Below are 13,664 nucleotides of genomic sequence, written 5' to 3'. Positions count from 1 at the left end.
ATTTATTGATTTATTTATTGATTGATTATTTATTTATTGATGTAATTGATTTCTGTCTAACTCATAAATCTGTTCGTTGCAGGCACAGAGGCAGTAGTACAGGGCAATACATGGGCACCAACAGAGGCAACGAGGTTCTTCCCAGGCAGCAGCTGCTCCCCAGAGATGGAGCAGCCACGGGGTCCTGTCCTTGGGGTAGTGAGGACGAGGGACATTCAACACCTCTCCTGGAAGGGCGAGGATTCTAAGCTGGGCATCCTGGAGTCCATCTTCGAGAGGACGGTTGTGTAACATGGGGCAGCCAGAGAAGCCACGGGGTCCTGTCCTTGGGGCACTGAGGATGAGGACATTCAACACCTGTTCAGGAAGGGCGAGGATTCTGAAGCTGGGCATCTCAGAGTCCATCTTCCGGTGGACAATCATTGGGGCAGCCAGAGGTGCCACAGGGTCCTGTCGTGGGGGCAGCGAGGACAAGGGACACTCAACACATCTTCAGGAAGGGCAAGGATTCTGAGCTGGGCGTCTCGGAGTCCATCTTCCTGTGGACGATCATGGTGACCTGTGGGCAGGGAGAGAAGCTTGGGGTCAAGTCGTTGGGGCACCGAGGAAGAAGGACACTCTACTCCTGGAGACCACTGGGGCAAGGATTCTGAAGCTGGAAGTCTTGGCGTCCGTCTTCCCACGGAAGATGGGGAGACCTGGGTCACCAGAGACATAGCTCTGCTGCAGCATCTGCTGTGTAGACCCTTTGGTCACCCCAGGGCCCTCTTGGATTAGAGAGGTCAGAGAGCTGGGCAGGGACAAGCTGACAAGGGGAGAACACGGGCCCTGTCACACCGTGGCCTGGTCCCTGGTTCCTGTCCCATTGAGACCCCAGGGCACCCTGACTGGTTTCAAGGCCACAGACCAGCAGGGAGGTGGTAGGTGCCTCATCCAAGCCAGAGCAGATGACCACCCTGGGGCTCAGCCCTGCGAGAACAGACACGGGGAGGCAGTGCTGGCAGCACAGAGCTGTAGTGATGCCAGCACCCCTTCCAGGCCCCAGCACAGCCCCGGCTGCTGGCCTGGTCAACAGTTCATGGCAGGGACCTCCAAGCCTGGCAGCCACAGAGGGGTCCCCTCTCTCACATGCAAACCGCCCGTCGGGCACCGTGCAGGACCTGGTGTGCAAGACTCATGAGACCACTGTGGCCCTCAGAGACACCCATCTCCCAGGGGGGCACGTTGAGGCTCCAAGGACTGAAGGGCCCCACTCGAAGGTCAGGGGCTCTCAGGAGGGACGGGACCCGGATGTCTGAGTCTCAGAGGAGCAGATGCCCTCCCCTCCGTCCGCGCCCATGGGGAATGGGCCAGGGGCCAACGGCACAGGAGCCATGGCCTGCAGGAAGGACAGAAACGCCCAGGACACGGTCTCCCTGCACCTGGCAGCCCCACCTCCACCTGCCCAGCGTCTGCGCTCCTTTGTCCAGGTGGGAGCTGCTGCATCTCCCATGGAGACCCGGGGCAGTCTGTCTGTCCTGAGGATGGGATGGTGGTGAGGATGCTCCTAGGCGCTCGGCCACACTGCCTGGCCCAGGGCTGGGGCAGCAGGGCAAGGATGAGCAGTGCCGAGACCTCGGCTCCACGTCTCAGGAGAGGGACCCCCAGCTGCTGCAGCCTGGGGCCTGTCAGGAGCTGCCGCGGCCTCTCCCCTCCGTAGACCCTGGTACAGAGCTGCACACAGCAAGCCCACGCGGTATGGCTCATGCTGCTGGAACCTCCAGAACCTGCAGGGGTGATCCCACAGTCCCTCTGCACTCTCCCCTGACTAAAGAGGGCCCATGGGCATCAGTGTGAGTCCTTCCCCCCTCCTCTATGCACCTGCTCCATTCCTGCACACAGATGCAAAGCCAATGGACACCCTGTCTGTCTGGGGTGACCAAGCCCCACTGTGGGTGAGTCCCTTACCACCAAGAGGTCCTTCCACAGGAAGTCTTCTTGATGGTGCAGATCAGGTTCCTGGGGCTTCTTTGGTCTTGGAACCTTGGCGAGCCAGGGCAAACAGGGCAGCAGAGCACCTGTGCACAGGACAGAGGTGCCCGCACTGCCACTACCCCTCCCCTGCAGTCAGAGGCGCCGCAGCTGAGTCCCCCGCAGGCTGAATCTCACAGTAAAAACCCTTTCTCCCACCCCCGTGCAGACAGCTCCTGTCCCACCTGACAGCCTTCTCAGCTCGGGCCAGGAGCCGCCATGGACATCTCCTGCCCCGCTCTGCTGAGGGACGCGGGAGCCACTGGGGACACTGAGGGCTTGGGAGACCGCAGTCAGTCCCGCCCCAGGAAGTCCCCATCCAGGATGCGATTCTGGCCTCGGGATTCTTCTCCCTCTCCCGGGGCTCCCAGGAAGGGAGACGAGTGGTGCACAAATGAAAATGCAACAACAGAAATCAAATGAACAGAAATCAAAACGCAAAAATGAACAAACTCACTCTGCTCCCGTTACCAACAGAAATAATGAACTGTATCCACTACACAACACCAACAAGGAGACTGTTCTATGGAATAAAATGTTAAAATGAGAAAACACAAAATGAACATGAATGGTGGCAGGAAACAAAAAGTACAAAGCAATCAAAATGGAAAAGGAAAAAACAAATTTGACCCAACAGGAGCCGCAGGATCCGATTCTTCCTCCGGATTCCTCTCCCTCTCCAGGGCTCCCCCAGGAAGGGTCAGCAGGGCTGACGTCTGGGAGACCCCGAGCCAGCAGCTGACACAGATCAGCTCTCACGGCTCAGACTACTTGAGCACAAACGAACATGAAACAAACAGAAATCAAATGAACATAAAACAAAACAGAAAATGGACAAACTCAACTCACATCACCAACAGAAAACAGGAACTAAATGAACTCAATTAGTCTAACAACTGAGACTAACCCTATCGAGCCAGTTAAAAGTGAGAAAACACAAAAAAGGAATAAAGCATAAAGAAAAAATTCATAAACCTTCACCGTAATAACAATCCAAGCAGATGAATCACAGTCTTATTTTAAAAAGGGAATAAAAATGAGAAAAAAAAAACTCAAAGTGAACAAAGGGAAACCCAATAATGGGATGAAAATATAAAGAACAACCACAAACAAGAGGAAAGCCAATGAAAAAAGTGAAGAAAATATCCAAATGGAAATGAAATAGCCTAGGAAAATCAATAAGAAAGGGAAAAAAGAATATGAATACTGGAGGAAATCAAAATAAATAAAATAGAAAAAAGAACAAAATAATCAAAACAGAAAAAGAAAAAACTAATTGGACCAAAACAGCAGCAGCTTGAAGAACAAAAACACAACAAGAAAACAAACAGGCAGCTGTTCCCAGCCCCAGGTCCCCGGGACAGCGCTTCCTGGGCAAATGACAGAACCCAGGCCCAGCCAAGGCTTTGTGCAGGCAGCGGGCATGACGTCACAATGGTGCCTTCTGATGTCAGAGCAGGAAACCGCAGCAGGTGCTGCCCCACGCTGGTTTGCACAGGAACCTTTCCACTTGAGTAAGACAAAGACTGCACAATTCTTTCTCTGGTTGAAGAGAGTGACAATTATGCTTTCTGAAATTAAACCCTGTAGGATATTTCGAAACCTTTTCATTTCTAGTATTAGCATCTTTCATAATTTTGCCTTTTGCAGACTCAATGTATCCACTCCTTTCTCTTCAACCCCTGAATGATTGCCTCAAACCATGGTGCAGCGTCACTGGCATCGCGACACTACATCAAATGTTCTGTCACTCAAGTCAGTGGTGCTGTGACGGAGCTGTAAAGCCACGGCTCACGGGGCCTGCGTCCCGAACGAGTGTCTGTACATGTCCCAGCTGCTCCACTTTTTTTTTTAAAGGGGTTTCTTTATTTATTCGAAGGCAGATGGAGAAGGATAGAGAGAGGGAGACAGAGAAGGTTCCCGTGTTAGCACCACAAACTGTGCACAGCAGGAGCCACAGCAAATGTGACTGACCTGGGCCATCCCACAGGCTGCCAGTGTGCAACCTGGTGGGAAACCTTTCCCACAGACGCTGCAGGGGGGGCTCCTGCAGGTCCTGGTGTCCCGGATCTCGGGGGAGACCCCAGCACAGCCTCTGTCTGCCCTGAGGACTCCCCTATGGTCTCGTCCACTGCTGGGAGCTTCGCAGCCATAACCTCACTCACTCTGGCCCCAGCCTGGGAGGCAGGATGACCACCACCGTTTCCCAGCGTGGGGAGTGGTCAGGTCCATACGGGATCAATATGGGACACCCAGGGAGGCAGGAGTCCCGGCCTGGGGTGGAGCCCATAGGCCAGGAAAGGGAAGACGGGATGAGCGACTACTGGGGGTTCCCTGTGGGAGGGGCAGGAAGGGCACAGGGAGTGTCAGGTGCCTCCGGCCTGCCTGCTCCTGGGTCCCCCTGAGGACAGAGAAGTGGAGAGTGAGCCCCAAATTCAGTTCAAGGCCTCCCCCAGGGGAGGGACAGAGAGGCACAGAGCAGGGGCCAAGAAGGTCAGCTCAGCAGTGCCTGCTCCCTCCTGGGCCTGCACTCACCACTGCTCAACATCACCTCTCCAGGTTTCCAGCAGGGGGCGCTCACCGCAGGCAGCCAGTTCACAGGGCAACCCAGGGCCTGGTGCCCTGCCTCCTTGAGCCCTGGGCCCTGCATTCAGGCTGCCCCTGCCTTGGGCCTGACATCAGGGCTGGACATGGGTGGAGACACGGTGCCAGATGTGAGGACAGAACCCTGACCCAGGGCCCCACGTCCCTCGCCCGAGTCCCTTTACCACTGGAAGGCCCCACTCTGCCCCTGATGGCCAGTGAGCGTCTGCCACCCTCCTGACAGGGACAGCCCAGGGCTCTAATCTCCCCCAACCACAGACGCCGTGCAGTGTCCTCCCTTACACACGCCCACTCTGAAGTTCTAACTCGGTGGGTGCAAAGGACCAGGGGCAGAGGTGGCAGCAGATCCCTCCCTGGTGGCCTGGTCCATGTCCAGGGCTGTGACCACTGTTGGCCCTGTTCTTCCCCCTGTTCCACCCTCCTGGTGGGCGCTCACGCCAAGCAGATGTGGCTCTGCCTCTTGGGATGAGGTCATTGCCGAGGGCAGGCGAGTCCTAGCTTCTGCGGTCACCCTGTGGTAGGTCAGCTGCTGAGCGTCTGTCCCCGCAGGCTGTCACAGGATGGTGACCCTGATGGCAGGTGGTGGTGTCCCTGGAGGTGCACCTGCTGTGGGTTGTGTCCCTGACTCAGACTTGTTCTGCCAGCTGCAGAGCTATAACTGGCCATTGGCTATTGAGGGCTCAAGAGCAGTGGGGCCATGGAGGGGGCCATGCAGCCTTGCTGCCTGCCTGGGCTGAGCTCTGCCTTTGGAGTGAGCATTTTGAGCAGTGACAGGGGTGCACAGAGCTGCCCTGGGGGCTCCGTGGTGAGCAGCGGGAGGTGCTCCACCCCCAACCACTGCTCCTCTACTCCTGGAGGCGCTGTGCAGCACCGGGTCTGTCTGCCTTGTCCTCCTCATGGACCAAGGCCTGGGGGGTTTGGGCCACGCCCCCACACCACAGCTACAGGTCTGCCTCAGTGCTGGTGGGCCAACCCTAACCCGCAGGAGCGGTGGAGGTGCTGCCAGCGCCTCCTCACTGATGGACAGGGCCGTGTCGCTGCAGGGGCCGGCATCGCGTGCAGACTGCAGGATCCGACGCTGGCAGGGCCGGCTCGGGGTCCCGGCGCTTCCTGAAGGCGGTGAACAAACTGCTGGGGCCTTCTGGGAAATGGGTGCCACATCCAACAAAGCAGAGAAACCCACGTGGAAGTGGCAGCTCGTGGGCTCCCTAAAGCCCTTTATGGCACTGAGACCCAGCCCCTGGCACTGGCCTCCCTTCCTGGGATTAAGCTGTCTCCTGACCGCCACATCAGCGTGGGCAATCTCCCGCCCCGGAGCATCAGCTCAGGAGCAGGGCCCTGTGCTGTCCACTGTCCACTCCCCAGCCCATGGCGCAGCATCTGACACCTGGTGGGCAGGCAGCTAACACACAGACAGAACTGGGCCGCTGCAGCCACCCTGGCCTGTATCCGGCTGTGATTATTGCCACGGCCTCCAGGAAGCCCTCACCCTTCCCATTTCTACTTTAATGGTGTTATACCCCGTGATCTGCTCTGGACCTGGGCATTCTGGGGCCAAGAGCCACAGGTGCTATCAGGTTCTGGTCACCTGCTGGCGCCCTGTCCCAACTCACAGATAGAAGAACAGATAGAGCCACAGCAGGGGAAGCTGTCCGGAGCCTCGAGCGGGGTCAGCAGGGGACTCTGAAAGACCCACGCTGGGCAGAGCTCCCTCAGCTCCCTAGGAAGCCGAGGGCCACAGCAGGCCCACACTCGGCTCCTTGAAGGACAAGCAGGAAGATGGAACTGCAGAGGCCAGGCCAGGCCGTGGGGTAGATGCCGGCAGGAAGGAGGACACAGGCTGCAGACAGGGTCCCGGGGCCGAGCTGTGGATGAGGCGGCTGCCTGTGCATCCCGAGGAACCTGCCCAGAGCTCACTGCCCGGCAGCTGGGACAGTCGGACAGACGCCCCTGCCTGCCCTGCGGGCACAGCCACTGCTGAGAGCCTGGAACGCTGCCTCTCGGGACCCCATCTGTGCCTTCCCTCCGGTTCCTGTCATGGGGCCGACTGTGTGCCTGTGGGCCGTCAGAGCTCTCGCCTGCCCCAAGGACGTCTCCCTCCCTCACCCCCGTGACCACCACGCCCCAGGAGGGACAGGCATCTCCTCTCCTCTCAGTCCCAAAGGCCACCTCTGACCTGCATGTGACGCCTTCATGTGACCTGTGCGTCAGACACACACACCACTGTCCCCAAGATACTGGCCACGAGGGACGCGGAAACCAAGGAGGCACAGGTGTCACTGGAGGGTGACCCGAGGGTCCCCGAGACAAGGGTCAGACAATCAAGTCCCTGCACTGGACAGCTCCTCACTCGTCTCAGCTGAGAGCTTGCAGGAGGGGCAGAGCGCAGGCCAAGGGCAAGGCCCTGTGTGAGGGAGCCACCTGGCAGCCCAGGGACACTGGAGGATGCACACAGCAACAGAGCCACCCAACTGCTCCTCCTCATGTGGCCTAAGGGGCTGTGCCACACACCTGCTTATCCTGCAGGTCCGAGGAGCGTTCATAGCTCTCAGAGAGTGACCGTGAGCGCCGATGGCCTCCTCGTCCATGGGCTCGGGAGGGAGGGCGCGGGCTGAGGCAGCTGGGGACAGCACAGAGGTCCCCGCCGACAGTGCCCCTAGTGTGCTGGGCTAGAGGACCCTGCTGGAGGCTGAGGCCATCCAGGCTTGTGCCAGTCTCACTGCTGGGGGGCCCGCCCTCGCCCCGCAGAGGAGACAGAAGTGAAAGGTTGCCTGTGAGCCAGGATCCCAAACCCAGGGCCCGGGGAGCTGGGGGCAGCCCCACCACATGCTAGGATGAGCCACCACATGCCGGGCCAGCTCTTGCTGCTTCCTCCATGGCCCAGCCTTGGAGCCAGAGGGACTCTGGGAACCCCCACTTCCTAAGGCTCTGCCTCACTCTGATTTCATTTTCTCTGTATCTCCCGCCACCCTCTGCCATCCAGCATACTTGGCTGACGGGTTCTGCTTATCACCTGTCATTTCCCACGCAAGAATAGGGAAGGCCTGGCACAGCACATGAGCTCAGGAAATCCTGACTGTCTGTCATCACCTGGACTAAATCCACCACTGGTATTTCTTAACTTTTTTTCAAAGAACAATGATGAGGGGCTGGTGCTGTGGTGCAGTGGGTTAAGCCACTGCCTGCAGGGCCAGCATCCCATATGGGTGCCGGTTTGAGTCCTGGATGCTCCACTTCCAATCCAGCTCTCTGATAATGTGACCGGGAAAGCAGCTGAGGATGGCCCGAGTCTCTGGGCCCCTGCCACCCCTACGGGAGACCCGGAAAAAGCTCCTGGCTCCTGGCTCCGGTCTGGTCCAGTCCCAGACTGTTGTAGCCATTGGAGAGTAAAAGAGCAGATGGGAGATTTCTCTCTGTCTCTCCTCTCTGTAATTCTACCTTTCAAATAAATAACTAAGTCTTTAAAACAGAAAAAAAAAAAAAAAACGGCTGGTGCCGCAGCTCACTTGGCTAATCCTCCACCTGCGATGCCAACACCCTGGGTTCTAGTTCCGATTGGGGTGCTGGATTCTGTCCCGGTTGCTCCTCTTCCAGTCCAGCTCTCTGCTGTGGCCCGGGAGTGCAATGGAGGATGGCCCAGGTCCTTGGGCCCTGCACCTGCATGGGAGACCAGGAGGAAGCACCTGGCTCCTGGCTTCGGATCGGCGCAGTGCACCGGCTGCAGCAACCATTTGGGGGGTGAACCAACAGAAAAGGAAGACCTTTCTCTTTGTGTGTCTCTCTCTCACTGTCTAACTCTGCCTGTCCAAAAAATAAAGAAAAAAACAACAATGAACAAAAATGACTTCTGCACACTCACGTGGGGTTAGGATTGTGTGGGTGTCTGTCATGGCTATACTGTGCCACCCCCAATTCCTCTGCTGAAAGCCCAGTCCCCAGTGAGTGCGTGTGAAGCAGGGTCTCTGCAGAGGTCACGAGGACAGACGGAATCCACTGTGCCTGGGATCCGTGCAGGAAGTAGAGGTAAGGACACAGACAGACAGAGGGGCAGGTGGGGGGCAGGGAGCAGGGAGCAGGTGGCATCTCAGCTGAAACCAGACCTCAGACCATCTGCCCCGGGGACTGGGAGACGCAGACACCTGCTGCTCAGGCCCCCAGCCTGTGGCACGCACTGAGCAGGCATGGCCACTGACGCGGTGCTGTGTGCACAACTCTCTGATCTGCACAGGAGAACCATTGACTCCTGCTCACAGGTGTGCAGAGTCCACACAGACGGTGTGCAGGGGAGCCAACTTAAAGCCCAGCTGGGGCCCCTAGTGTGCCCCTAGTGCTGGGCTAGAGGACCCTGCTGGAGGCCGAGGCGTCCCGGCTTGTCCCAGTCTCGCTGCTGGGGGGCCCGCCCTCGCCCCGCAGAGGAGACAGAAGTGAAAGGTTGCCTGTGAGCCAGAATCCCAAACCTCGTCCTTGTAGCAGGTACAACGTCACTCTCTGGGTCCCCAAGCATCAAGGAGGAGTGGGGCCACCTGGTGGGGACAGAGAGGGACTGGCTGATGGACGCATCCCAATCCTGGCCTTGGGAGAACTTCCCATCCTGAGCAGGCCCTGTTCAGCATGGGACAGGAGAAAGGGGGAATGTGTGCAATGCCTTTCTACCACAACTGCCAAGTCTCCCTGGCAGGTCCCCGTGCCCATGAGGTCACTCAGCCTCGAGCTGGGAGGGAGCTTACCAACTCCCTGGCCCCTGGGATCTGAGCAGAGGTGTCCCTGGGGGACAGAGCTGGGGGAAGTGGACACAGCGAAGGAGCAGGTGAGCCCACTGCAGGCCACACAATTATTTCAGAAGGGGCCTGGGCAGTGCCATCCTCAGTTGGGGCATGTTCTCATCTGGGCATATGAACTCACATGCCCTGTCAACACGTTTTCAAAGAGCAGTCTTCCCTCTGGCCAGGGGAGATAGCAGCTCCAGCCGCCAGTCCAGGCCACTCTCCCCAGCATAGAGACAGAGCTTTCCCATTCATTCCCCAAAGAAGGATTCTGGGCTGGCCTACTGTGAGCCCAGCCACAAAGCCTAGCCTCGGTCATGGACCTGCACACCCAGGAAAACAAATTCCTATTGGTGTTCACTGGGTCTGGGTTTGTTACCCAGCATTTAAAATTTTTTTTCTTTATTTTTTTGAAAGGCAGAGTTACAGAGAGAGGCAGAGAGAGAGGGAGGGAGGGAGGGAGGGAGGGAGGGAGAAAGTCTCCCATCTGATGGTTCACTCCCCAAATGGCCAAAAATGGCTGGAACTGGGCCTATCGGAAGTCAGGAGCCAGGAGCTTCTTTCAGGTCTCTCACGCTCGTACAGGGGTCCAAGGACTTGGGCCATCTTCTACTGCTTTCCCAGGCCATAGCAGAGAGCTAGATCAAGAAGTGGAACAGGGGCCGGCACTGTGTTGTGGTGCATTAAGCCGTTTCCTGCAGTGTTGGCTTCCCATATGGGCACCAGTTCGAGTCCTGGCTGCTCCACTTCCAATCTAGTTCTCTGCTGTTACCTGGAAAAGCAGTGGAAGATGGCCCAAGTCCTTGGGCCCCTGCACCTGTGTGGAAGACCTGGAAGAAGCTCCTGGCTCCCGGCTTTGGATAGGCGCAGCTCTGGCCATTGCAGACATTTGGGGAGTGAACCAGAGGATGGAAGACTGCACCCACCCCACCCCCCGGCCTCTGCCTTTGCCTCTCTGTAACTCTGCCTTTCAAATAAATAAATAAATCTTTTTTTAAAAAAGTGGAACAGCTGGGACTCAAACCGGTGCCCATATGGGATGCCAGCACAGCAAGCAGTGGCTTCACCTGCTATGCCACAGCACAGCCCCTGCCCAGCATTTTTCTGCACTAGCTGATGGCTATACCTTCACACCGTGACTTTGGCTCAATACATCTGAGACAGTGTCTTTGACACAAGGCATTAGGTGCTGCACAAGCAGCTATGGGAGCCATCACCTTACCCTCTCCATGGTTTCTTTCTCTGCACAAAGTGGACAGAACCTCTCCTGCTTAGGGTTATTGAGAGGATTAAGTGTGTGAATCCCACACAACCACTCACCTGCCTGACTTGCCGTTGGGTCCTGTAAAATGGCTGCTCCTTTTCTGACCTAATTGCCTGGCTGGCCCCGACCACCTGACCTGGGGGTGGGGGCTGGGTACATCAGGCCTACGTCCCCTGAACTGCCAGAGGAAGGTCATGAGCGTACCTGCATTGTGCAGAGTGCTGAAGCTCTGCTCTAGCTCCTATCCAGATGCTCGGTGAGACAATGAGTTTCCATGGGACAACACGGGGCACATCACAGTTGCAGGACATCACAGGAGTGGACAGGCTCGGCTGAGGATTCACAGCTGTCCTGGTGCACACAGCCTGACTCCTAGAGCCTGGCTGGGGCCTTTAGGTCCTCCAGGTCGCACTGCTGAGCGCTGAGATGGAGGTGATGGGCTCTGTGCCTGCCTGGTCCTCGGCCTCCCTGTCCCAGTGAGCAGGGACCTGCTGCGGGGCGCCCACCTGCTGGCCCTCCTGGCTGGGAGAAAGCAAAGGCCGTCACCCCTCTGCTCCCAGGAGGGGCCCTGCCTCTCCCAGCACGCCCACCCTCCTCCCTCCCGTCCATGCCCGGGATGGATCCCTGCCTGGCACACAGAAGGATTTAGGAAATCAATGACGAAACCACATAGACCCATGGCTGGCAGCAATCATGATAAAGAGCAACCCCAGTTTCTCCTTACAGAGCCCAGCTGAGCCCCCTTCCACAAACCAAAATTCAGTCCATGTTCTTGGAATGCCTGTCTCAGGTGAGCACAGTTCCTGGGAAGCACAGGAGGGTGAGGGGTGGGGACCATGCCCCATGCACTGGCTCAGGGAGGCCCGCCAGAGTGTGGGAGCTGTGCCACAGCAGCCACCATGGGTGTTCACCACCTGGGGAGAGGCAAAGCAGGCCAGGGCCACGCACGAGCAAGAGTCTAGCAAGGTCAAGCCACGGGAGATGGGTGAAGATGGGCACTGGGTTCTGAGCCCTGGGTCAACGGAGGTAGAATTTTCTTTTTACTTAAGTCTCCTATTTTCCCTTCAAAGCCACAGCATACAGGCAGTTTCTGATTCCCTCCACTTCATCTCTCAGCTTCATTATGGCCACAGAACCACGCACAGAACATGGCTCTGTAAACAGAGGCAGAATGAGTGAATCCCTCAGTATCACTAAGAAGACCACCACCTCCTTCCCAGCTCTCCTTTTGCCAAGTTTATCTTGCAAACAATCTGAAATGGATGGTTTTAGTATTATGATTGGTAACATTCAGACTCCTACAATATCATTTCATGAGAATATAAGAGAATTTGTTTTATTTATGTTGAACTATGTTAAAAGGCATGAAATAGGAGCCAATGTTGTGGTGCAGGTAGTTAAGCCCCTACTGACAATACTGGCATGCCATGTGGATCAGCCAGTTCGAGTCCCACCTGTTTCACTTGCTAACGCACCTGGCAGGGCAGCAGATGATGGTCCAAGTACTTGGACCCTTACCACCCATGTGGGAGAACAGGATGGAGTTCAAATGAAAAGTAGATCTTCCATCTGCTGGTTCACTCCCCAAATGGCCCAGCCAAGAGCAAGGAACTCCATCGGGTCTCCTACGTGGGTGGCAGAGACTCACGAATCCGAGCCATTTTTCATCTGCTTTCCCAGGCACATTAGGGAAGCTGGATTGCACGCACAGCAGCCAGAACTTGGAGCAGCATTCCAACTGGGGATGCCGGCATTGCAGGCTGCAGCTTAATCCACAGCACTGCAACAGCAGCTCCCAGATAAACCTTTAAAAAATGTACAAAATGGCCTTGTGTGACTTGCATCCAGTCCTTCCAAATGTACACACACACACTCAAAAATCATCCCAGTGACTTTTTAAGTCAAGGGGGCCCGAGGATTTCACTATCAGGGGAGCTTTCTTCCCACACAGCTTGACTTGTTTGCTTTGGTGACCAACCCAAGCTAATAAACAACTTGAAGTACAAGCTCAGCCTTTTCGTGAGCCAAATTCATCAACTTAAACCCAAAAAGACACGTTCGTGTTTGCTGACACTATTTATACAGCTTATGTAACAACACTCAGCTCTGTTGGGTAGACTGGCTAACAGTGATATTATAACCTCCTTGGTACAAAAGATTCTAGATTGAAATACTTTCCAGTTAAAGTAACTGCCCCATGCAAGTTTTCATAACAACATTAAAAAACCCTGTGTCACACCACCTTCACACATGAAATATTTGTATTATACAGTCAACTCTTTGGTTCCCCTATGGGAAAATACACTTAATAACGCAAAGTGATGAACAACTCTGTTTCCTTACATCCCATAAAATTTTTGGTGCGACTCCATCTTGCAGGCATAACATCTAGGAACGTGACCTTCTCACTCCGGGAACCTGATCAATGTCTACTGAAGTTGGAAAGAACCAAGTATTGGGGTGATTTCCTATTGAAATGGAAAGTGTCTAGCCCACACTAAGCATTGAATAGTAGTGACCATTGTTACCAGATTCAACAAATACTTGCTGAATAGAAACCTGAGTGATAGGGGTTGGCATTGCGGTACAGCAGGTTAAGCTGCCTCCTGCGACACCAGCATCCCATGTGAGCAATGGTTCATGACCCGGCTGCCCCACTTCCGATCCAGCTCCCTGCTAATCCTCCTGGGTAAGCAGTGGAAGATGACTCAAGTGTTTGGGCCCCTGCACCCACATGGAAGACCCAGAAGAAGCTCTGGGCTCCTGGCTTCAACCTGGCCCGGATCTAGTCATTGCAACCATTTGGGGAGTGAACCAGCAGATGGAAGATCTCTCCCTCTCTCTCTCATCCCCCACCCTGTAACTCTGCCTTTCAAATAAATAATAAATAAATGTTAACAAAAAAGACAAAGAAATCTCAGTGATGGCAGCATAAAATGGAAATTTAACGGAGCTTTAAAAAGGCCGTGTGTGTGTGTAGGGGAGGATGGAGGTGAGAGAATGTGCCTTATGACCTTGCCAGG

General features: G+C 55.8%; 1 non-coding gene across 1 annotated transcript; it reads right to left on the bottom strand.

The window, feature by feature from the left end:
• On the bottom strand, positions 1-3,672 carry LOC103349136 (uncharacterized). Its single transcript, XR_011379223.1, has 3 exons — positions 2,196-3,672; positions 1,948-2,057; positions 1-559 (listed from the first exon to the last, which is right to left on the bottom strand). It is a non-coding gene; the product is annotated as an uncharacterized protein (transcript).
• Positions 3,673-13,664: the final 9,992 nt, after the last annotated feature.

The sequence above is a fragment of the Oryctolagus cuniculus genome, chromosome 10 (assembly GCF_964237555.1).
Source record: "Oryctolagus cuniculus chromosome 10, mOryCun1.1, whole genome shotgun sequence".
Lineage (NCBI taxonomy): Eukaryota > Metazoa > Chordata > Mammalia > Lagomorpha > Leporidae > Oryctolagus > Oryctolagus cuniculus.
The sequence above is the reverse complement of the archived record's forward strand: the minus strand, read 5'-3'. Positions and strand labels throughout refer to the sequence as shown.